General features: G+C 37.0%; 1 long non-coding RNA gene across 2 annotated transcripts in view; it reads right to left on the bottom strand.

Annotated features, from left to right (window-relative positions):
- LOC116440523 overlaps nt 1-24,148 on the bottom strand; it is a 31,406-nt gene extending 7,258 nt beyond the window's left edge. Inside the window, exons 1-2 of one of the 2 annotated variants that reach the window (XR_004238657.1) lie at nt 23,805-24,148; nt 6,233-6,310 (exon numbers count right to left, since the gene is read on the bottom strand). This is a non-coding gene — a long non-coding RNA (uncharacterized LOC116440523). The remainder of the gene's footprint in view (nt 1-6,232; nt 6,311-23,804) is intronic. The other variant, XR_004238658.1, reaches the window with a different exon arrangement.
- Nucleotides 24,149-24,415: the final 267 nt, after the last annotated feature.

Genomic DNA, 24,415 nt, shown 5'->3' with positions numbered 1-24,415 from the left:
GGTTTTGGAGTATTTGTTTGTTTACTTTTTGGTTTTGCTATTTAAATTTTTTTTAATAAATTTTTTTCATCTTCCTGGGAGAATTGGTTTCTTTCTTTGTTTAGCTGTTGTTATTTTAGTTTGTTTTTGCTAGCTGTTGCCTCTGGAATACAAATTTGGAACAGACGAAGTAAATTTAACTTAAGTGTAGCAAAGATTTTTAGATGTAGCTTTCTTCTGTCCTCTTAGGAATAGTCTGGCATCCAGTTCTTCATCTGGCAAAGAGCAAATATGAAATAGTGTGTCAGCCCTGTGCAGGTGCATGAGACACAACTATTTCACTAGAATAAAATAGAATGCTAATATCCATTATACTTTTTTAGCATTTAAGACTACAATCATGTTTGTCTTTAGACCTTATATTTTGAAAATATTTTTCTTTAAGCTCTTCCGTGTCATTTTGAATGTTTTATGTAGTATATAGGTATAGTGGCTTTCAAAAGATACAGAAGTAAGGTGTACACTCAAGTCAAAGGTCAGAACTCTCATACAGCAAAAGATTAAGTAATTAATTATGAAAGCTAGCACATCAAGCTGACATCAGACACTTTAAAACAGGACCTTATTTCATTATGCTGTGTTGTGCTTACTTATTTTATGCTAGAACTGTTGGACCCCTTAATTTAGCTGTCATAACACACATAAATACTGAAGCATAAACATTTTATCATATAAACTTCTGGTATGAGACCTGTATAAATATAGAACTGAATAAGGGACTGAGTAGCCTGGCTTAATCTCCCCCCTCCCTAGCCTTTGCACTGCTTTTGCACAGAAGACAGGGAGCAGAGCTCTGATACACAGTCTGTCTTCTGGGCTGTACCTGTGGCTCCCAGTAACACAACACCTCTTTGCTGTGCTGGTGGGAAAACTGCAGCTGGTCCTGTAACAAGGTTGATGCACCAGGTTCAAAGCTTTCCATAGATAGGAAATGAGCTCATTGCTAATGGAGGAAAAAAAATTAGAAAAATGGTCTGAAGGAGACTTCTAGGAGGAGGGCTTTCTTGTCAAAGTTTGGACATGGAAGGGGTGATCCTGTAGAAGGTAAAGCACTTTTGAAGCAGCTTTCATAAATTTAATTTTCAGCCTATGTCTAGATCAGCCCTAAATCTCTAATGAAGGAAAATCAAAAATAGCATTCTATGAGCTCAGTCACAGCTGTTGTAAAGTTGTTTTTAGGTTCTCAAAGTTACAGAGACAAAACTGAGTCAAAGAAAGTTTCGATTGACAAAGAAGAGAAATGAGGTTTGTTAATGTTCCTAAGGCAAGCCATTGTGATAAATGAACAGTTTCTTTCCCTTATGCTGAATAACATTACATTTGTTGGTATTTTTCCTACATATACATTTTCTACTCATGTATTCAAAATGCTTCAGTGTTTTACAGGAATTAATGACAGTTTTTAGAGGGTCAGGACATTATTTGAAAAAAATAGTCAATGAGATGAAAATGAGCTGCCCCTACTGTCAGCTTCTGTGCTGTGTGTGGCCCCAGAGTGCAGAATGCAGCAAGCCAACACTGATCCTGAGTTGGGCATCAGCACAGCTCCTGCAGATTTATACAGCACCATCAACTCCTTCAGGAACCACACTGGGGTTTTGAACCAGCCATGGTAACACCTGATTATGTTGTATGCAGCATCCTACAGAGAACATCAGTCTGCTCTTTCATTGCGTTAAACCCTGGCCACAGCTTAGTGGCTGGGACTGGTTTCCAGACCACTGTTTTCTTTACACAATTTTGGTCTATCTACTGGCCACCTTTCTATGTTCTTCTTAGGACACCAAACCTCTTTGCAAGGTACCATGGAGTCACAGCAGTTCCTTCCCATGGCAGGAGTAGCTCATTGCTGTTGTGTACAGAGTCAAACAGGGTCACTTTTGAACACGATCTGTTTGAATAGCAATTACACTTAGATGTGGAATAGCTTTTTTTAGTAAAAGCTGCCAACAGCTGAAACAGTAGATTGGTTTTTAAGTGTTTATTTTTCTCAATACCTGGAAGCTTGGACAGTTTATGCTCATGCTTTGCAACTTTTAGTAAGATTTTTTGGTATCTCCAAAAGAATTATATAAACTAAATTTTAGAGGAGACAGTAAAGTTTCCCAGTGTCTTTTTTATTTTGATTTCATGAAAATACTGGAAAAGTTACATGAATATCAAACCAAAATTTTTTTTAGAGCCTAGAAATATTAAGTATTTCATCAAGCTTGCTTTTATGTGGCAGTATCGAAAACTTTGTTGATTTTAAATACTGCATTGTCCTAGAGGCAAAGGAAAAAAGGTTTTATTTCCTAGAGGAAAATAAAAATGTGACTGTGCAAATTTGGCCATAAAAGTTTCCAAATAAATAAAATATTAAATTCAGTGATTTGATATGATGGCAATAAAGTTTAGGGATTTTTCTAAATTTTAGCAGTGAATGCAATTTTCTTTCACTCCAGGAACGCTGTAAAAGCAGGTCCCATCACAGGCTACTTTGCTGACAAATTACACTTATGACAAGAAATTCATTATACAAAAGGTGCTTACTAACCAAAGGAGTGATTTAAGAAAAAGTAGGTTTTCCTCTTTGTACTCAAACCCATGATTTTGACACCTAAGGCAATCCTTTCACTCCCATAGTGACACTGAGACACAGTGAGAAACAGACTTAGGGATGAACCCCTCATTCCCAATATCCAATAGCTTGGTCACCCCAAAACCTAAACCAAGGCACCTGCCTGACGGGACACTATATGGGTATTGAATGCATTCTCCTTACGTTGTAGTAGAGAGGCTTCAGTTTTGGGTGGCAGCTGCAGGGCTGAAATCTCAATGGCCAAGTTTCTCCCTGAACCTGCCTTCCACTGTCAAGCTTGACCTCTCTACTTGTGTGAAAACTGTGCTCTTCAGTAAGGTTTTTATCTACAGCTCACACCTCGGGCATCACAGGAAAAGAGACAAGCTGTGGGCAATGTGACTTAATTCAAATATAACCATATTTAAGCAATTGCCATGTCATGGGGAGTAAAGGACAGCAGCCTTGAATCAATCAGTGAAGTCTTTTTGAGCAGACATCAAAAGAAGGATTAAACATTTTCTCTCTGTTGATATGATATGATCATGGATCCTTAAGAGACTTCTGCTGAATTTATGTTCACATATGGCTCACTAATGGTTTTGATTTCTCCTCTGGGGAAATACCTGCATTGGATTTCAGGGGAAAAAACCCCAAAATTTCCCAAGAAATCAACCTGTCAATCAGCAATTGCCTCCAGTGTGTGTCTTCTTTCTCCTGGGTAATGTAAGAATTGTGGGGTGCTTTTCTCTCAGGGTCCTTTACTGCAGGCAATTCAGGCTAATCCAAGTATAATTCAGTGTGTGCTTTTCTAATAATAATTCCTACTGGATAGCTGGATGCATGTAAAATGTCTAATTGCCATTTTTTTCCCCAATTTAGCTAAACATATGATTAGGCATAACTGCTAACTGTAACAAGCTGATTACTAAACTCAGGCAAACCAAGAAAAGAAAACCTTATTATTTCATTCCATACTTCAAAATCAGTAAATTTCTTTTTTCTGTCTATCAGTGGCTGAGACACAAGTTTAAGTCATCATGACCAAGCTTTGGCCCTATTCTGTAAATAGCAAAAAGTGTAGTACACTTGAACTTTTTTTTTCTTTTGGCCTGCTGACTCTCTTCTGTCATTTGCAAATTTAATGAGTGTCTAATGAAGATACAGACTTGGAGTCTAATCTATGAGGAGCCCAGAAGGAAATTTAAACTTCAGCAAGCACTAGGATCTGAGGGGAGATAGCAATACTTTCAAGACCTGTTTGTAGTGGTAAAACTGATGTTTCTGGTCTGTCTCTGTCACCAAGAAACTTTGCTCCCTAAATGCAAATACTCTTTAGCTACTGCAAATTTACTGGTAAGTCTGAACACCTGTTTTACCAGAAGTTTTTTCCATGCAGTGGTAAATATGTGCCTCTAACAAGACCTCAGGTTGGGTTATGCTTCTTGAAGACACTGTTTACTTTCAAGTCAATAGGAGCAGTGATTCTAAAGCACATTAAAATGCCACAATGATTCTTCATTACCAGCTATCCTCACCATTAGCACATTGTTATTATATTTTGTATATGCCTGTATCCACTCATATATCTGCCAAACCTGACACGTCAGCATTCCACCTTTAATATTTATGAATGAATTGAGGGATAGTCTAGTAGGAGAATAAGAGCAAGTGTGGACAAAAGTAGATTCTCTCACACTTCCAAACCCTGCTGGGTAGTTTTTTTGTTTGTTTGTTTAGGTTTTTGTTTGTTTTTCTTCTTTTATGTACTTTTAATACATAGAATTTCTTGAATTGTGTTCCTGAAAATTAACTGAAAAAGTTTTAGTGACAAAAATAAGTGCATTCTCCTGATTCATTTGAGTTTTTTAGAGCCGAACACTCTAAAAGTATTTTTTGTTGGTTTTCTTTCAATTGCATTGATTTGGGAGTTCTTTAAAAATATTCAACAAAAAAATGCTCTTAATCAGGGGAACAATGAAGTGACATTTCACTAGGCAATCATGCTTCATAGTCAACAATCAATCCAGAATATTTTGCTTACCAGATATCGATGATAGGTATAAATAACTAGGTGGGATGATAAATTATATATAAGAAAGCCACTGCTTTGTTTCTCATGCGAAAGATTCTCTAAAACATTCTAATCCTCTATGACCCTGTTCAGCTCCAATGCCATCTTCACCTCTAGATTTAGCATTCTTGCTGCACTGTCAGATGTCGTGCACATTTAGAAGGGTGTTCCACTAGGATTGTTTTATCACAGACTACCTTCTACAGTCCTCTCTGTTGTGAAACCCCTTAAGTCCCACACAGTTCTCCCCACACACTGCACTGCTTGAGGAGGTTTTATTGTCAGTCAGATCCCTTTCTGTCTGCTTTCTGCTGCCAAGCAATAATGATGAAAATTGCATTTCAGATGTGACCTTCTCTTTTTTTCCTTTCTGGGAGAACTGTAAAATATAATATTAAAATCTGTAAATGCCTGAAACTGTTCTTTATCTGTGTTTTTTCAGTGCTCTGTCTTCTGCAGAAACACCTGTTTCTATATATGGGTCAATTTTTCAGCATTTCCAGACAAATTAAATGACCATAAATATTGAACTGGAAAAGCATTTGGTCTCACGTTTTCTTTTCTAAATCTAGTTTTAATTTTGGCAAATTGTAACATTGTTTACATTCAGGTGTTTCCACGTTACTTCCAAGGCATGACAACAGAGTCACCTCTTGTATTTGCCTTTGAAAGGAATGTGTGCTATAGAGGTGGCTTGGTCTTATATTGACCATTTTTGCATTCACACATTTTAACATTACCTACTCCTTTTAAGTCTTACAAGCAATTTTCTGCCTCTCCTCTTTTACTACTCTCATGTTCATTGATGCAATTAGAAAGAACTAATTCCCTTATCTTTGGAATCCAGAATTGCAGAGGGAAGTGGAAGTGATTGAACGCCAGGAACAGAAAGAAAAGGCAAATCACCTGTGCTGAACACAGAGGTTCTACGGTTACCCCCCAAAAATAGTCTTTCTCAAGCTCCACTTTCAGTCAATCATTGAAAGTCTGCACTAGATTTTATCGAAGGTAAGGAGCAATAGATAATATTTTCAGTGGAAAGAGGTCCTGTGAGAAGTATGAAGTGATGCAATTTATAGTGTAGTTGTGGTGAAATTACCTATGTAATTTTAATCTAAAGCAGAGTTATTTCTGAAAAAAAAATGAGAACACAATATATTAGTAGTAAGAATGGCTAAGTTTTTTTAGAGCATGTTTAATTAAAAAAAAATAATTGAAGAGCTATGCAAATGTAGAGGACTTATTACAGTGATACTGCATCATATGTCACTAAACTTCTGAAATCAGGATTTTCATTAAAGTTGTTTACACTATTATTTTTAGTGGTTTATAATTCATTAGTACAAATTCAATGCAAGTTAAATTGTAACATACAACTTTCTAATCCACAGAAAATATTTCTAGTAGACTGCTTTTATCAAGTTACAGGACCCATACCAATTTCTTATATGGACACTGATGCTGCTTGCTCTTGTTCTTTCTTTGGGACATAATATTTTTATATTAAGAAAAAAAAAAGAACAAAAAAAGGACAAAGAAATGCCTTCTAAAAACATTACCTCTATTTTCTCTCTTAGCTGATGTAGTAGAATAACTGTCCCTTGAGTGTTCTAGAAGACATTCTAAATCCCTCTAATCTAAAATTGAAATTTGATATTTGTTGTTATTTTAGGCAAACTGAAACAATAAAAAGAAAAAAAAAGGAAAAACCTCCAAACCCCCAACCAAGTACCCAAACCCAAGAACAGAAGCAAACTTTGTAAGCAGCAATTAGTTAAATTTCTCTTTTAAGTTATTGTATCCTCCAAATGAATCCACTGCACTTCTTGCAAAACTTATACAGGCAGGTGCAAGAAATGCAATCTCCATTGCCCTGATCTGGCAATTCATTGAAGGGCTCTACTGCTCCCATCTAGCCTACATGCTTGAATTTTATTGGTATGGAAACCAGGAGCTGCAGAGATGGAATGAAAGTCTGGACCACCACCGGTCCTTCAGACTGGGTTGCAAGCACATTGCTGTTGTGAGAGTGCCTGGACCAGACAACATGGATGTGCTCCTGGATACAGTATGATAGATGTCACTTGCAATGTGGAGGTTTTATTGGGTACGCGAAAAAAGCCCATCCAACTGCTGTGAATAATTAGGATTAAATTGTTAAATTGTTGTGAATAAAATATATCTGCATATCGGTGCCATTCACCCTCTTAAAGAAGAAATCACTTATATGACATCAGGAAGAGCTATTTGGTTCACTCTGCATGTCTATTACTAGAATGTCATTCAAAGCAGATGCATTTTGCATTGTAATCTGGGAGTAATTAGGCTCAGTAATGAATACAGAACAGTGTAACAGCTTTCTCTCATGGGCCCCATCAGCCATGGTGTTTCCTCTCAGCACAGCTGCCGTGAACGCCAACAGAAAGGAATAATTCTTGTGATGTATCAGTCAAGCGTTTTCATTGCTATGAAGTCTCAAAGTCAATAACACATAGTCTGCATTGGATTTAAACTCAAAGACAGGATTTATGCCAAGCATTTTTTTTAAATACAAAACTTTAAAAATCATGCTGCAATTCATCACTTCTTGTTGCAATGAGCTACGTGTTTATGTTTCTCAGGAACAGGAGTTCACAGAAGCAATGGAATTTAAAAGGGCAATTGTAAATGGCCTCATGGAAAGAAAAATGGTTTTAGGAAGAAGTAAAAATGATGAGTATGCATACTCTTAGCAGTGTAAAACTGCTAAGCTAACAGTAAAACTTGTTATCACAGCTCTGGTTTATGACAACATGACTGATGCAGCAAGAATAACATTTAGTTTTCATCTTTCTACATTTTACAGAGATTATGGTGTTAATGGCTATCAAAACACAGCTTTCCTCTCCTATAATGTAGTTTAAAAATGTGTCATAAAAGACACACAAAGAACATAGGGATGTTTGTGACATGGTGGGAATACTGTATGCGCTATTTCATAATTATTTAGGAATAATTCAAGCAGGAAAAGCTGCATGTAAGTAGAAGTGGAGAGGGTGCTCTGGTTATAGGTGCTCTAAGATTACCTGAGGGACTTCACAGAGTCAGTCTTTTATGGGTGTGATGGTAAATAATGGTAAATCATTGCAAATCTGAGTCTCTTGTCTTCAAAAGAATTTTGGCTCAAAATATTTATTACTTGCCAGTGAGTATTCTAAGAACATCCACATTTTTTAGCAGTGAGAATAAAGCTGTAATACACAAATGATGGTCTCGATGGTCTCAGAAGCATGCAAGCTAAATCCTTTTAGAAATATAACTTCTGCATTAGTTGCTGGCATAATAAGAAGGCCTGGCCTGTTGTAATGATTGCAATTCTTTAGTTGGGGTTGGACGAAAAAAAAAAAAAAAAAGAAAAACCACTAACTGCACTCTTTCTTAAACAAGAATTTAGTAGAAATTTCCTTTTTATTCTGATATTCAGCTTGAATGTGTAACCTTGTGACTCTACAGAATATAATTTCAGGAAATAAAGACAAAACCTGTTTATTGCACAAAATTTTAAACAGGGATATCAAGTAACACACTGAAATCAAGGTGAAAATATCTTTTCTACATGTCCTTGAACTACTGTAGCATTTCAGTTTCTTTTGGTTTCCAGCTTTTATTTGTGGGGGGTTTTTTGTTTGGTTTTTGTTTGTTTTTGGTTTTTTTTTAAATTTAATATTAAATGTTAATTTCTCCCCTGCTGCATCAGTTTCTTCTTCATTCTTAGTTTGACTCCTCCTTTTTCTCTGCTGCCTGTTTAAATTTAAGTGGGAGTCATGCTATAATAGATCTCACACTGAAGTGATTCCCTGCACCATTTTGACTAAGTGATAGTGACACGAATTATCTAGTGCCAATAACTTTTATTCTTATTTACCTTATGACTGTTTCTTCAGCCAAGCAGCATGAAGGAGCCTTCATGCAATAGAGAATGAGGCACAATGAACTGTTTTAAGATTGAATTCCAACACATTTCAGAGTACCTTGGTCAGTCTGCTCTCAATGCTTGTCATTTAGCACAAATCCCTGTCATATCCTTTCCCCTTCTTAGTGCCTCTTATGGTTAATTTTAATTAAAGGTTGCACTTTGTATAATAATTGAAATGTTTTATTTATGGACCAAGGAACACTGCAAAGCTGAGTTCAACATGTCCCAGTGTAAAACCCTTCCAGTCTGAAAACTATTCTGTCACAGTACAGAAATGTAAATGCAACTTTTACTAGACTCAAGCTTAGCCATTGCAGTTCATTGTTTCTTAGTAGCAAAAGAGGTTTGAAGAAACTGCTTCATTTTTAGGTTGGTTTTATAATATACAGATATTTCTTAAATTTCAAAGTCAAGTCTGTTTTTGTTAATCTATCCTAGATATCTTTTTCTGTTTTTCTTCATTACTGTTAGTGTCCAGTAAATCAGGTATGATTGTAGAGGTCTTCTTGCATGGTAAAGCTGAAATGACTGGATGGATGCCCATTGAAGTGTGCAAACATGCATGTGAATTCCATCCTATTGGTGTATGCAATGCAAGGAATATTGGTACTGAGGAGGATTTTATCCCTGGTTTGCTAGTGGTCTGTTGAAAGGCTTAGGGGCATCTATTTCACCACTCATGTTTCCTTTTCTCAAAAGCAGAGCTAGTGCTGATATCTCCTTCCTAGAACACTCTGGTATCTGCTGAGGAAAAGTACTGTAGAAATGTATGCTATTAGTAATATCAAAGGTACAAAGTAAAACAAAAAGTCCAGTTTTTTCTGGGCCTGCCTGACATGACAGAAAACTTAAGGAGGCTGTCCTAAGAAAAGATCTGCCTTATAGAAAATGGAAAGATTGTATAAATGAGAAGAAAAAGAAAGCCCATAAAACATGATAACTTGAAGACAGAGTCTGATGACTAGAACAAAATTTGAGGAGTGGTTTGCAATGTTCAAGTTGTAAGAAGTTGTTTGCTTCTTCACCAGATACAGGAAGACAAACAGAAAATTTGATGACCAGGGTGTAGGAGGGTACTCAGGGATGAAGAAGACACAGCAGATTTTTTTTATTAGTCTATTGTGTAAGTCTTTGATAATTTTCACTTCCCCATTATTCTTTGCAGCAGAGGGATTGGAGGAGTTAGAGAAATTTGTTGTGAATATGCGGGAGGAATTAGACCAAACAAAAGTTAGATAAGTCTCCAGAACTGGGTGACATTTGGAAGAAATCTTCGGAGTAACTCAGATGTGAAACTGCGAAGCATATGGCAAAGCCTTGTAAACTGTAGTTGTAAACAGTGCAGTGCAATTTTTACTGTTCTAGAAGAGTAACTCCCATTACAAAAAAAAGTCTGAGAACCACAGAGGAAAACCTGGTAACCACAGACCAGAAAGTCTGATTTCCACCCTGGAAAGTAAACATATCTAAAAGATAAGACTATTGAGCACACAGAAAAGCACAGGATGTTGGGAAAGACTCATACAGATTCAGTAAATTAAAATCCTGACTCACACACTTGGTGGAGCACTGTGAGACTGTCTGACTGAGCCAGGGTACTTATTATTCTTTTTTTATTACGAAAAAAAAGAGGTAGGTTTCCTCTCTTTAACTCCCAAAAGATCATTCCAAATAAATTCTATTCTTCTCCATGGTTCAGGACATCTGTAGGATGCTGGTAAAATTCCTTTTTCTTTCCCTCCAAAGGATAAGAAACTTTGAATCTGAGCCTCCTGGTGTTTTGCAAGCCATTCCAGCTGCCTTGCAGATGGCCGTAGCTGGACAGATGATTTGCAGGGACATTACTGTTTCAACAGGTTTTGGGACATTGCCATGGCTGCCTGGTACCGGGTGTCTTGCTTGTATGCTTAGTTAAACTGAGACTTGGGTTTGTCGAGAAGGATTTAGGTCTTCACATTGGACAGATTTTTTACTGCCTTCTTCTGTGGCCTAGGTTGTAGTTTACTTTGTAGGCTACCTCGAGTGAGTAAATTCCCTATTCTTCTGTAAGCCTTCAGAACATGTACACTCTCACACATGCAGAAACACACATGTGCACATACAAAGAAACACACAGAGTCTCTCATTTTCTTGTATCCTGTCTTGGGTAACTTTTTGTCTGGACAAAAGGGCCTTGAGAAATCAGGTGCTGAGAGCAGGAGGAGAGGAACATGGGAGACTGGAGCAGGCAGGAAGAGCAGGCAGGAAAAGTAGGCAGTGCACTGACAGCTTGAATGACGTCTCCATGAGATAATTCTCAGAATGTTCTCTTGTGAGAATTCCCTTTCTTCTACAGACTGTGCTTTAGTTTCTAGGAAGTTTTTTAAACTTTTGTCCTCCACCTTCTACTCCTCACACTACATACCATGCAATACTGCTGCTACTTTCCCACATGGTGGCAGGTGTGTTATCATAAAAATCAGGTGGATGTTTTTTTGCTTGGCTTCGTCTTTGTCATACACATAGCATTTCTTCTCAAGGTTGCAATTTGTCAGGTTAACGTTTGGTAATGTTTCTGATCTTAGAAAACCCATTGCATTGATTAAATGGTTTTCTGCAATATGAGATGTACTATTCACTTAAATCATCCTCAACATAAAGGAATGGAAGATGGCAAATGAGAAAATACATGGGGTTCTCTGGATGAATGAAAGTATGAAGCACTTTGCATATGCTTGTGGAGTTAACCTCAGCTGGCAGGTAAGGCTCCAATGAATCTTTGTTTGCTCCACCCCCATGGAATGGGGTGGGGAATTCAAGGGGAACAGTGAGAAAACTCAAGGATTGAGCTAAATACAAAGTGTAGAGGGGAAAAAAAAGAAAAGAAAAAACAATTAGTACAAACTTAACTTACCACCAGTCAACCAGTGCCCAGCCAGTCTCTAAGCACTAGTTACTTGGGAAAATATTTGTCTGGTTTTGTTGCTGAGCATGATGTTTTATGATGTGGAATACCTCTTTTCTCAGAAGAAGAGAGATATTGAGTCGTCTGCTCTGCCAGCATCCTCTCCCAGTCTCTTGCCGATCCCTAATCTACATGTGAGAGCAGAGTGAGAAACGGAGTCTTGGCATCATGCAAACAACGTTCAGCAGTGGCTAAAACATTATTGTGTTATCAACATTTTTTTAAGAATGGAATAGAATGGAATAGAATATTGCAGTGGGAAGGAACCCAGAACAATCATGTAGTGCAACTGTCAATTCTTTGGTCACAGATCTGAAACACAGAAACATATGGGTTGCTATGAAGAAAATTAACTCATCCCAGCAAGATCCAGTACAATACGAATAGAGTTTCAAGAGATGAAGAGTTTTTAAAATGGCTGAGGGAGAATTTAATAGAGGAGCATGCAGAAATGCAACAGGGTACAATTATTCCCCTTTTCTCACAACAGTCCACTGGAGCATCAGATGAAATGGTCAGGCTGCAGGTATAAATCAAAGGAAAGGAAGAGCTTTTACACACAGCATGCAGGAAAAGTCTGGAACTCATCACCAGCACTCCTGTGGAGGCTCTCTCTGTAAATGGGTTTGAAAAACTCTTAGGCAAATTTATGGAAGAAAATCAATCAAGGGCTATAAAACAGGATGCAGATGCAGCTTTTAGCTGAAAAAAAAAAAAAAAAAGAATCCCCAAATGGCAGACTGCTGTGAACCACAGAAATAGGGAGAGAAAGTAGCAGTATCTGCTTTTGCTACTCCTGAGCTCTCTCAGCATACATTGCGTACAGGCCCATTTCAGATGTGGGATACAGGTTACATGGACCTCTGCTCAGATGAATTGCTTCCGTCTCTGCTCTTACATTTATGTTCTTAGCACTGGACTGCAGTTCATTCCATGTTATAGTTTTCCAGTGACAAACTTTGAGTAGAAGGGGCAATGGAAGATAGAAACCAGGGTTTCCTGACAAAGACGATTTAAAATGTTCCCTATCTACTCCATTTATTTGTGTTAGGTGTTCAAAAATATTTTATCATCCAGCAGGTGATTTCCATTCAGAAACATCCCTGTTGATCTGTGTCTTAAATTCTTGTTTGAACCATTTGCATGGTTTCTTTGCCCTCCAAGTTCAGTGATCTAATTTTTTCCACAGAAGGCGTTCACAGTTTTGTCAAAACCTTCATTCCTTATCTGGAGTCTATGATGTTCCTTGATGACTTTCACCCCTCCTGTTTGGCAGGTTAACCTGATGTGGCAGGACATCCCCTCTCTCTCATGGCTGGGGCATTTGGAAGAGAGAATTCAGGCCACATTAATAGCACAGTGAGGGGTCAGACAGCCCAGCAAGGAGTCACCCCCCAGGCATGTGGGAGTCTAAAACTCCAGCCCCAGTACACATCTTGGTATGAGAGCAGATGTGGAAAGAAATAAAAGAAAATAAACATCAGTGACCGAAAGACATGGTGCTTATGTCTATAAAAGTCCACACAAATTAACGCAAAGGCAAAAGTCTCTTACACATTCCTCAGGAATGTGTGAGAAAATTTCTCCCTGGAGCTTGGACACAACTCCAGGTTACTTTCCTGGGAATTGAGAGAGAGGATTTTTCGATGTGTACTCCATCAAGATTGGATGGTGAGAAACCATTGAATCCTAAATGATACTATTTCTTAGATAGCTGTAAATTTAATGGTACCTTTAACCCTGCGTGTATAATACCAGTATGCCTTTTGTCTTATCCCTGTGTAATAATAGTCTAAGTCTTATGTCTGTTAGTTTTGTGTCTTAATAAAGGATTCAATTTATAATAGACCGAATCAGCCATTATTAAAGAACTTGCAGATAAGAGCGGGTCTTAGGGTAAGTAAAGATACTGCCTGCTACCTGAGGCCTGGGCAAAAGGCAAGAGCTGATTTAAACATACATCATTCATTCATAACACCTGATCAGACAAGGAAAGGTGATTCTGGTTAAAGATGCTCTGAAATAGCTGATTCTACTTAGAGAAGGTTAGAAAATACTCAATTTCATTCTGCTGCTTTCATTTTAGACAGGTTAACCAATATCTAAAGTAGAAGTAGCAGGTATCTTATCTGAAAATAAATTGTTTTTCCTTAAATCCAAACCTTAGTGCTTTGGTGTTACTTTCCCTGATACTTCAGTCTGAGTCAGTGGGAATAGCCTCATCAAATTCTGTTTTGGAACTGTAAAACTTGCAGTACTGGTCTATTCTGTGAGGGTGGTGTGTGGGCTTCAGTGAGGGCTTTTAGACAATCGTTTCTAATACAGGTAATACATCCAAATAAAACACCTCTTACTTGGCAGCTTGTTTTCATTAGGATGTTCGAAATACAAAGACTGAAATGAGGCCCATCTTAAAAAGACTTTGACCATAATGATGTAGGATTATCAGCAAGGCATTTTATACATATGTCTTCAACTGTCATATTTTCTAATTTATATAGGTTTAATAATATCATATTGAATTAAATTAAAATTCTATTAAAAATCCATTATTTTTTAACCAAGAAATAGTTGAATCTGAATTTAAGATCAAATTGAAATATCTAACAATGTGTTTAAGTCAGATTTTCTATTTTTGAATTTGTGCAATATAGTAGTAGTGGCATTTAGGTTCAGGGCTTTGCACCAGTAACAAATGCAGCGCTAAAGCATTTTAGGTATAAATATTTTGTTCAGAGAAGGAACCTATATAAGTCCAAATATTTATCCACAAACTGAGTCAATAACCCTATCATCTAAGTATTTGTGTATAAATGCAAATATGAGAAAGGTGCAGATGGTACCTTTCAATTGCTGCTTTCAGATACGTTTCTTCACTTAAAATTGGGATCCATAGTAACTCCAGAAGTAGAATTGTCTTTTAGAATAATGACACTGAAGACATAATATCTAAAACAAGCAGAGAGGGGTGGTAAAAATTATATCCTGCTTGATTTTGTAGCATTATCCTTAAAACAACTGACCCCAACTGCACATCTGGGTCCCAGTGATTTGCTCCTCTGCTGCGAAACAATGACTTTTGGGCTAGGCCAAATATGTTGAATTGGGTGCTGTTTTGACGTGTCATATTACTGTCATGTTAGCAAATGTGGTTTTAGAGGAAAGACTGAGCTGTTTCTGCACATACCTGTGCTCTGTGCACTATGCATTGCCTGGGGAAAGCGAGGGTCCAGAGCAGCAAACATCTCTTCTACAGACTATCTTCAATAAATGGTTTGAAAACCAGGACATACAGATTCCTCTGCAGTAAATTTTAGGAAAAGGCTCATCTTTAATTCTTAGATGTGTTGCTGAACCACTGTGCAACAGAGAACTGAAGGTAAGAAAAATGAGGAAGGGGGAAAACAGAACGCATTTGTGTGAGGTAGAGGCTGGGGCTCATAGTCAAGCATGCAGTCTTTGTCTCTCATGGTTTTTTCCTGAATGTAAATTGAAATGAAGTGAAACTGGAAAAGATACCTCAATCTGTTTTAGGAAATGGACTCTGATCTCTGTCGTCTTTACCAGGGGACAGGCATTCTCTGAGGACCTGGAGTGCAGGGGGTTTCCCATGAGGTTTAGTGAAACAGGGAGTGACAGCCAGGACCAGTCCCACCGTCCCAGCCAGGAGCTGGGGAGCTGAAATGGGGTAGTAGGCTTTAGGCTTCTGGGGGAGTACTGGAGGGTTTGGGCAGGGACAGTGAGGCCCATTGGCACTCCCAGGGCCAGCCTCTTTCCCAGGAAAGCACTCACTTATATTGCTTTGCTCTCGTTCTTTCTATTTCCTTAATGAATCTTTCTTTCCTTATAATCCTGTGAGAACATGAAAGATAAGAAGTGATCCAATACAAAACTTGTAACAGCCTATTGTAAAAAGACATCAAACCACAGGAAAATTAACAAGTTTTCTGTCAGGTGAGAATCTATTTTTATTTCCTAAAATGGCAGCAAATGCTCAGGATGATTCACTTCTTTTCTTGTCTCTGTTGAAGAAACAACATTACACAGGCTGTTGCATCACTTGGAGGTTTTGGTGTCCAGGACATCATAGGTATCAAGTAAAGTGGAACTCAAGGTTGTAGTGTGATAAGTTAGCACAGGGTTAACTACATTGCAGATAACTTGTGCTTTTTGATTATGTACTATGACATTTTTTGGATGTGACAAATTTTTGAACTTGTGCTTTTCTAGAAGGTGACTGCTAAAGAGTTTCTTGTGGCACTTTAGAAAAGATATCTGATGATTACTAATTCATTTGGCACAGCTCTCGAGTAATGTAAATCATTATATTCTTCTGTGGCATTAATGGATATAATCTCTTTCAAAAATCCCACAAAATCCTCTGTCTCTTGTCTCAGTATAGTCAAGTATATCTGCTTTAGTGTATCTAGATTTGGCAGTGCTCCAGTTTCTTTGATGTATTTAGTTAGAAAGAGACTTGATAAGTAGGTACCAGTGTTTAGGGATGAGTGAAGCCAGTTTAATACAGATATTTTGAGATTCAAGACTTTGTCTTCTTTCTAATGTCCCTTCCCTCTTCTGCTTACCCTGAAATGTAATTAGATTGAGGTTTATTTGACTTGGAAATAAAATCTTCATATCTAAACTTAAAAGACAACATAGCAACACTTTGCTGGTTTTGTGGGGAAAAAAACCCAAAAAAACAAGAGAAAAAAACCCCAACAAACAGAACCCAAAGCTTTTAGCTTTTCTCTCACGGTAACAGAAAGAAACAGATTTTGCACTTACAAGTTTTTGCCAACTATGAGATCTTATCCAGTAACAGAGAACGAGTGACTAGTTTCAATGATGGTTTAGAAGACACACTTTCCAAGTGTCTTACAATATTTGAAGTAGTGGCATTTCACTGTTTTTAATTTCTATGAAATTTTTTCATGGGCAGAAGTCCTCTTTGGGTTATACAGTAGCATATCTCTTTTCATACTGAGGTATTTAGTTATTAGGGTCACAAAACTGAGCAGCGACCACTTGATGTTTCTGCTCATACAATGTCATGACCAGGCTGATGGATCATAAAAAACTGAAGACATAGGTAAGAGAAATAGAACTCCATTTTGCTGTTCTTCTCTCTGCTCAGGTCGGAAGGCAACTGTGCCCCGAAACACGTCATGCAGCTTTACTGCTATACTCCTTATTATGGTACAGCACTAAATATGTTTACGTTTTTCTGAAAAGTGTGTATTTAATAAACAATGTGTCTTAGTGAATCAGAGGGAAGTGAACCTTAAAAATTTCTGAGGGCTGGATCAACTGTGCCTGTATCATTCAGTCAGAGGTTTGTTATTTTTATCTTAAAATCCTCCAGTGATGGAGACTACTCAAACTACTAAATAATCTACTCCAGTGCTTTGTTATGAATAGAGATATTCAGCTCGAATTATACATTTGTGGTTCTAAACTTTTCCTGTATTTAATACAATTAGCTAGTTAAGCATGCCCAAACATTGTTCTTATGTTTCTTTATGTAGGATTTTGGATTTTTTTTTTAATAATTCAACTTCCAGTGTTACAACTCCTATTGAAATACAGATGGATATGTAAGGGCCATACATTTATTCAAACTTATCGCCTTCTTCCATCTAGTTGAAATGCCTTACTTTTTTCCTTCTTTCATCAATTATGCTTAGGGACTCAGAACTGGTTGAATTAAATTTTGAAACCATATTTCATCACCTCTAGAAACCCAGTGATATCTTGGAGGATATCATGCAGTCTATGCCTTACAGAAATAGTAAAGAAATACTGTGTTTCTCAGGAAAATGTTTTTTGAGCATTAGAAATATGATTTGCATACATACTGGAGTTCTCACCATTGAATTCTAAACCTCAAAATTTCTGCTGAGAAAAGGTGGTTAATCACCCTCACTTTACACTTTTGTCTACCTTAACTTCCTTGTCCCATTTTATCCCATACCTCTGGCTTCTTTAAAGAGAATGTTTTTATATGGCAAGACTGATTTTTAAGGCTGTTTTTCATTGTTTATGTGTTGTTAAAAATCAGCATGTGAAATAGCTTTGCAGCCTAAGGCCGGAGAGAGGCAGCAGGAAACAGAGATGCAGGAGTTCAGCTTTGTTTTTCTCCTACATGGCTATTGGCAGTCCCTCCATATGCTGGGATTCAGTCTTCCCCAAACCAATGCCTGAAGCCTTCACAATGTGTTGCTGCAGTAGAGCAGCAAGCATTCAAGGGTTTATCTCTAAAAGATTTGATCACTCACTGTTTATGAAGCAGCACAGGTTGTGCCGATAATGAAAGACCTCCTCTTCCTTCCCCCTCGCAATTAGCAGGTCTTGTCTGTCTCACGTTCCTTATGAAAAAGTTTTATGTCAGTATTGACAAGATGAGAAAAGGAAAATGAATTGACTTTGCACAGCTTCAGCCTCATCCTGTGAAAAATTCTGTGGGAGCCATTCTGCCGTCTTCTCTAACACTACCCTAAAAATGCATAATACCTTAGATGTTGAAGATTACACACATGACACTGTCTTTAACATCTGTTTTGTGTTACTCTAGAGTGTGTTCAGGATGTTATGACTCACCTAACAAGAAAGTAAAAAAGCCCCAAAACCCCAACCCCTTTCCCATGAGAAAGAATGAAAAAAACACTCAACTTTTCAACTTCCCTTCCGAGCGAGGAATTTGTTTATCAGAGTTAGCATTGTGAAGAAGAAGCAAATGCTAGAAATCCCAGAATTTCAAAGAGGCTTTGTTTTGTGATGAAGGAACTGAATCTCATGAATCAGAGGTGTGACAGCCCATACAAAGTAGTTAACCCTCCTGGGTTTCCTATTTGCTAAAAGAGACTGTAATACTTCTACTTACCTTTCCTCTGTTTTGCCAAGATCAATTCCAGATGTTTCAAGAGGTGCTTCTTTAAGGCAATGGGTGTGTATAAAACCCAGCCAAAGTCAAAATGAAAAAAAGATGAGAATACTTTTAATCCCAGTCTAAACTGGGTATTTGCTTTTTATCAGTCATATTTAATGGGAAAGTGAATTTCAAGGAAATGGATGCCTACATTATTATCTTTAGTAGTTAAAAAGTGTAGACATAGAACACAGCAGTTAAGAATGAAAACAAGGATCAGTAAAATGTAATAACAATTTATAAAAGAGCACCATAAAGTCAATTTAGTATTTCGTAGAGATTCAAGTAACTGATTACAGAGTTATTCTGATGTGCTACTGTTCGTCTAGCACAAACTGTGGTGAGTCACACTGTGAATCATTTGCAGGTGGTATTTTATTACAGGTGCCAACAAACAAAGTTTTTGGTATCAAGTGAAAAGATTGAAAAACACTTTTTCTATAACAGAATGCAATTTTGCAACCCACTGTCAGTGACACCATTAGGCGCCTAATATTTTAGAGACTCACATTTGATAGACAAATTGTGTTAAGGTTTATTAACCTTTGCATTGATGTAGTGCACTTCATCTTCAAGTGGCAAACCAACCTATTTACTTCCTATTCTTTTATTTCACTCCTTCTCTTCTCCCAGTTATGAGTCACATATATCTGGTATCAAATGAAAAAAATGGCATGCTAAGAAATAATCAAAATAAAAACTTAAAGGACGTGGCCAGCATTTACAGTTGTTTTTTTTCCCTCCATTAATTCTCCAGAATTTTGAGTTATCTTCATGCCTACAGTTTACCCATCTGTGAGAACACCTTCTGGGTTTGTAATCCCAGTTTGATATTTTTAGCACAACAGTGAAACTGAAATAAAGATCCAAATCTGATAATTGCATTAAACTCAAGGAAAATGGATGCCACATGCAAGTTCCTATGGGCTTTGTGGGAGACGGGGATTTTTCCAGAAAATGTATCCTTTTAAGGAGCAATGTCTGAGGAGAAGCACACACAGAGCAGTGCTCATCAGCAAAGATAAATATCAGGGCTCTTCACTTGGGTGTCATGTCTAGGGTTGCACAGGCAGTGGAATGCAATTAAATCTACTTCCTCTGCAGACTTAAAAAGCCTTCCGGTAGGCTTTTTGATATGGCACCTGGTTTTGAAAATGATCAGTATGTGCCACTTACTTGAAGACATCTCCACCCAGAACAGAGCTTAGACCAGCATGCATTTAAGTTGTTAAGTGAGAGGCCTCATCAAAAAGACAGTTAGAACAATGGATGCTTGAATTGTTCCAGGGCATGGCGAGGTTATAAGCAACTTTCAGTGGGTAAATGTCAAAACACACAAGTAAATAGAAAACTAACTAGTTTTGAGGGGTTGCCTAATAAACATGATATTGTTACCTTAAATACTCAAGGACTTTTTAAAAATGGGTATCTTCCCATAATAGTTTCACAGACTCATTTGACAGTAAGAACACTTTTGTGTCAGACTTTTTCTCCTCAGAGTCTGATACCTAACTATTGAAAATTTGAGTAAGAATATGTTTTCCAAAGCCTTCCACATGTACCACAATGCTGTAGAACACATCTGAAAGTATTGCACTTACACAGGTCTCCAAAAATGCTTGTTCTGCTAATAAGATTAGCTGAAATAAGATTAGTTTGTCAGGATGCCAGAGTTTTTCTCATTATGAAATATTACTGCACCCTTTAGTATTTTTTCAGCAAAATTCATTTAAGTTAGCAAATATCTTTTGAAAGACTTGTGTATGTCTCATCTGTAGTGGTGGCTTATTAAATTAGCTTGCTGTTCACTGTGTTCGAACAAGAAATCATCATATCAATTTCATTACTGCAAATACAAATTCTTGTTTTTACGAGATCAGCTTTTTCAACTCCCAGCATGGCTGGTAGAGATATATGTGTCTCAGTCTGAAATGCAGAACTTCATAAAAATGGCCTCACATGTTCTAGAAGAAAAGATAAATTTGTAAGAACTAAACCAGAATCAGATTTTATCTAATTGCTGGAAAGTGATTGACTATATAGACGCCTCTTATTGGACATTACTAAGTGTTAGTTATATAGTAATGCTATATTTATTTAGTTGCTTGCAACTAATTTTAATGATTATTTTAAAAAATCAAACCCATATGGCCTATATATAATTGTCCTGCAAAATGTAACTGACATTCTGAAGGTGATTATTTTTTAAACTCTCTGTATTGGGAAAACACCAGGAGTACCTTTCATTAGGGAACATAAAAGTAAACAATTTTGAAATATGGCATTTTGACATGCCAATTATTGTACAGAATCTCGTTGAAAGTTGCTAAAAATAATGTTAGTTCTTTAGCATATACATAGCTAGTGACTGTGTTAGATCCTTGCTTATATTTTATGAAATGCACAACTGTGGTGTTTTATAAGGAGAAAACACTTTAAAAGCACATATTTGCATTTGTGTGAGTGAACAGAAGGAAACAGAAGAAAATTCCCTCCTGACAATGATAATTTGTCTCTAAATGAGGAGGATTTGATCCATAACATTCATCACTGTAATTACAACCAGAACAAAATTGTTCAGATATAAACATAGCTTATTTTCTGATTTTGTGAGAATTTTAAGCAAGTCGATTTTATTCTACTATGTTGCACACATTTAATATTTCCTTGTATTAAATATTAATATTAACAAATGCTTACTACTGCAAAATAAAAATATTAATTAGAAATTCTTTTAAATAATAAACCATAATAGACATTGTTGCCATATCTCTGGTGTCTTTTCCACCATTTTTAAATGAATGAGAACTAATTTTGACTTGCAATTTATATATTTTGGTGTAAAATTGTAATAGCTCTTATGAAGGCTCTGTTATCACTGATAATAAGAATTGCACTTGGAGGCAAACATTACTTTCTTGACCCACATTTACGTGGGCGTTGCCTGACATCCTCATTTTATATGTGTATTACTTATGTAATAATGAATAAAAAAAATAAGTGAGTATGGCTTTGGTTTATGTTTTATTTTTTTAGAAGAAACATAGGACAAGATTGATATCATCTAATTTAACTGGTCCCATCAGACCTCTTAGTCTTTTTTTCAAATCTGGAAGGAAAAAAATAATGACATTGCTATTTATTTCACCTATTTTGAGCATGTATTCCATTCTATTTTAGGGTAGATTCGATGTGCCTCTTTCAAAGTGATCACAGCATTAAACCTGACAGAATTCAAGAAGCATTTGGACAATACTCTCAGGCACAAGGTGTGATTCTTGGGGCTGTGCTATGCAGGGCGAGGAGCTGCACTTTGATGATCCTTGTGGGTCCCTTCCAACTCATGAGATTCTATGATCTTTGAAATGGATTTGAGGTACCTATCTTTCAAATGAATGCTTTATATTAATGTGCCTAATTTGACGTAGATATAATTCCTTCATAATATTCACCAGGTCTGGATTTTCAGAGGTAAATTGGGATCACCTTTGACATATATCTTACATACCATATATTTTTACAGAAAGGAAGTGAAAAGCATATTTGCTCCCTTCTGATTTTGTTTTTGTGCACTCTTAAACATAGGAAAATTATTCTCATCAAAAAGTCAATAATTCAGATCACCTGAATTTGCATAAGGAAAAAATATTGGGGTTTTTTTCCTGGTATTTATACTAAATGAGCCAAGTTTTGCTCTGACTTATAATGGTCTAAAGCCATTATGGACACAGTGAATTCATTAATTATAATTAATAATTTTTCTATTTCCATAGGATAAGTCATATATAATAGAAAAAGGAAGAAAACCCTCTTTCTCATTACCAGTGAATTTTTTTCAAACTAGTCGAATCATAATAAGTAGCATGGTCCTTTTTTTTTTTTTGATCTGAGTAGTCTACATTGGTTCCAAAAATAGAAGTTATTATTATCTCACACCTCAGATTGAAACGTTAACCACAAAACTGGTTTTATATGTTAACATTCCTTCTGGCAAGGCAGACTGAAGATTAAAATTCTTCTCTAACAAAATTCTTGTAATTTCAATTATTCAAGTATTATCTGAGATGGACAACTATAGTGATTTATTGTGGAAAAATTAAGAGGCCTATTACTTGCCATGGAAAGTACAGACATACCGTTAGTTTGACATAAACCACATAAAGATACTAAATGTGACTCTAATTAGTTTTATTCACCACTCGAGCCTCTGCAGTTGGATTCCTTTGATGTCATCCTGCTTCTAACATGAGTAATGGGACTGGTTAGTGAACAATATTTCATACTGCCACATTCCAGTAGAAGTGGTTTCCACTAGTATGCAGTGTTCCAGTGGATGCACTTTGATAAAATGGTAAAAACGAGAAGCTCATATCTATCTCATTTCTTGACATAGAAAATACTGGAGATTGGTGATACATCAGTATGTACAAAATGACCCTTTGCTAATACAATGAACCTGTTTATTATAGCAGACTATGCTCACTTAATCACTGTTGTACAATAAATCATATTTGTTATGTACTTACATAATGCTACTCAGCAAAAAAGGTACATTGTATAATTCAAAATATCGTTAATTAAACTAGTTAAAACCAAATTTCCAACTTGTTAAAAAAAAAAAAAAAAAAACCAACCTCAAAAAGCTAGAAACAGAGAGAAAGGGTCTGCACCTTACTGTAAAAGTTCTGACTCCTTAAGTATAAGCTATTTGTTGATGCAGGAATAATCTACATGCTTGCTCCTAAACTAGAATCTTAACTTTGGTAAGTTCCCTGGACCAAGGATATATAAAAGCTTGCTGTAGGTTGACCTTGGCTGGTATCTATCTGGCTCTCAGACACCCACCCACCTGCTGTCTCACTCCCTTTCCTAAGCTGGACAAGGGAAGAAAACATAATGGAACAGCTCATGACTGAGATAAAGACAAAGAGATCAATTACTAATTATTGTTACAAGCAAAACAGGCTTGGCTTGGGGAAAATTAATTTAATCTTTCGTCAATTTATTGAAAAGTGAAAAACAAAGACAAAACAATGCTTTTCCTCACAATCCCTCTTTTTCCTAGGTACAATTTCAGTCCTCTATTCCTGACTCCTCTAACCACTCCACCCCTACCAAGCAGAACAGGAGGATGGAGAGTGAGAAGTTGAGCTGTCTGCCACTCCCTCATCCTCACAGCTTTTTCCTGTTCCTCACACTATTCCCCTGCTCTATCGTGGGTCCACTGTATGGGTTATAGTCCTTCCAGATAAACCTGCTCTGTCTCGGGCTCTTCTCTGCATGCTGCAGTTCCATCATATTTACCTGCTGTGCTGTGGTCTTTTCCATGGGCTACATGGAAATACATGCTCCAGGTCCTGGAGCATCTTCTTTCCAACTTCTCTGAGCTTGGTGTCCACAGTATTATTTTCCTCACTGCTACGCATCCTTTTTTCCTTCTCAAATATGTTTTCCCCAAGGCACCACCAGGCTGAAGGGTCCAGCAGTGTCCTGTGGTGGGTGTGTGGGAGCTGGCATTGTTTGACACAGGACAGCCCCTGTTTTTTCCTCACAGAGGCCATCCCTGCAGCCCATCAGCTCCAGCACCTGGACATGGCCACCCCCCAAAAATACCTTTGACTAAAAGAGACTCCTAATTAGCCTGATGTTAAAACTTCTGAATGAGGAAGTAAGTAAGTAAATAAAATATGTTTATACTCTTTGTCTCTTCTCACAAAGAAGATGTTAACTGTATTTCACATTGTTTAGGACTTTGTGTGTGGCCTGCTGAATGAAAAAGACAATGGGAAGTGCTGTATTAAATTTGGTTATGACTGAAATTGGCCATCTGGATCAACATTTACCAGATATGACAGCACCTGGGTTAGAGGGAGAGGGCTTAGTGGGAAGTTTTCTAGGTTATAATTGCACTCAAA

Source organism: Corvus moneduloides, chromosome 3 (assembly GCF_009650955.1).
Source record: "Corvus moneduloides isolate bCorMon1 chromosome 3, bCorMon1.pri, whole genome shotgun sequence".
NCBI classification, from domain to species: Eukaryota; Metazoa; Chordata; class Aves; order Passeriformes; family Corvidae; genus Corvus; species Corvus moneduloides.
Note: the sequence above shows the minus strand (reverse complement) of the source record. Positions and strands in the feature narration are given on the sequence as shown.